The sequence below is a fragment of the Mustela lutreola genome, chromosome 13, assembly GCF_030435805.1.
Source record: "Mustela lutreola isolate mMusLut2 chromosome 13, mMusLut2.pri, whole genome shotgun sequence".
In the NCBI taxonomy this organism is placed as follows: Eukaryota; Metazoa; Chordata; class Mammalia; order Carnivora; family Mustelidae; genus Mustela; species Mustela lutreola.
The window spans coordinates 28938960-28940717 of record NC_081302.1 but is presented as its reverse complement, the minus strand read 5'-3'; the positions used below and the strand labels follow the sequence as shown (position 1 = coordinate 28940717).

The window sequence follows — 1758 nt, the reverse complement described above, 5'->3', positions numbered from 1 at the left end:
AGGGACACAAATCACTCTGGCCTGGTGGTCCAGGACGGACTTAAGAAGCAGCCAGAGTCACAGTCCAGTTCTGCCACTTCTTGCCCATGTGACCTTAATCTCACTCAGTTTTCTCACTGTAGAACAGGAATGCTAAGGGTATCGATCTCACAGGATTGCAATGAGGATCATATTAATTAATATATGTAAAGTGCCTAGAACTGCCTGGCATATGGTTGGTCATGTAGTAAGGCTTTGCTCTCATTACTTCTTCATCCAAAAAGGTAGGTGTGGGAGTACAGATACCTCCTTGAGATCCTGATTTCATTTCCTTTGAATACACCCAGAATATGGCATTGCTGGCTCACAAGTTAGTTCCACTTTTAATTTTTTGAGGAACCTCCCACATTGTGTGGCATAATGGCGCATCAACTTACCTTCATGTCAACAACACACATGAGCTCCCTTTTCTCCACATCCTCATCAACATTTATTATTGTTTCTTTTGTTTTCCATGCCATATTTCTTATCTTCCACTAAGTATAAAGATCTCCAGTCACTCCACCTAGAGACCATTTTACTCACTGCTCCATTTGGCCACCAGTCTCTTGCCTCTCCTCCAAAACGGAGAGGCAGATACCATTTCCACAGAGAAGAGCAATCCTCGGTTTGTGGCCTCTGCCAATAACAAAAACCCTGGACAGCCTGGCGGCAAAACTGTTGCCACTGGCATCTATTGTGTGAACTGCATCAGAAGAACCAGTGTGTCTCCCTCTCTCTGTTGGTGAGCAGACTAATTCTTCCCAGGTTAGCACTTTAGACACCATACACAGATTACCAGGGTCAAACTTGATGAAATCAGTCATTTTTCCAGCTCCCAAATCAATTTGAGTGGTGTCATTCACATTGATGGGCGATCATGATAGCAGATGGTGTAAGCGTTGTGGGTCACCAGGTGAGGGATTCCTTTTGTCCCCACAAAGGTCTTTCTCACCCTGTACGACTGATACTTGGCCTCCTCAGGTATAATGCGATGGACAGCAAACCGACCCTTAGTGTCTTAGATTAGATGGAAATTCTCCCCAGTCTTGTCAATGCCAATGACATCCATCAAACCAGCAGAAGAGGTTAAGTCAGTTCAGACCTTTCCATCAATCCTAACAGAATGCTGCATATGGATCTTCTTGTTTTCATCTCCTTTTAGTGCAAACTTAAGTCTTCTCTTCAGGAAAATGATGATATGAAGACATCCTCTCAGTTTAGGGGGACCAGTAGAGAGACAAGAGGCAAACACCCCTTTCAGTTTATCCAGCAGCCAATGCTTTGGAGCCACTACACTCTTCAAGTGCTTCTTGGGACCAGGAGCCATAGCTGCACTGGGCATGAAAAGAGCTCTTATCATCTGTTTTTTTGCTTATGGCCGTTCTAACAGGTGGGAGGTGCATTTCCCTCATTAGTGATGTTGAGCACCTTTTCACATCCTGTTGGCCATTTATGTCTTCTTCTGAGAAATGTCTATTCAGGTCCTTTGCCCCTTTTCTAATCAGGTTCTTTCGTTTTCTGCTATTGCGGTTATTACATTTGCTATTGAGGTTATTACATTGCAGCATGATTCAAAGTAGCCAAGCTGTGGAAACAACTTAAATGCCCATGGACAGATGACCAGGTAAAGTAAATGTTATCTGTACATGCAATGGAATATTATTTAGCCTCAAAAAGTCAGGAAGTCCTGTCATTTGGCACAACATGGAAACTGGAGGACATCATGCTAAGTGAAAT

General features: G+C 43.5%; 1 pseudogene; it reads right to left on the bottom strand.

The window, feature by feature from the left end:
- Positions 1-556: 556 nt before the first annotated feature.
- LOC131813596 (small ribosomal subunit protein eS4, X isoform-like) lies at positions 557-1348 on the bottom strand (annotated as a pseudogene).
- Positions 1349-1758: the final 410 nt, after the last annotated feature.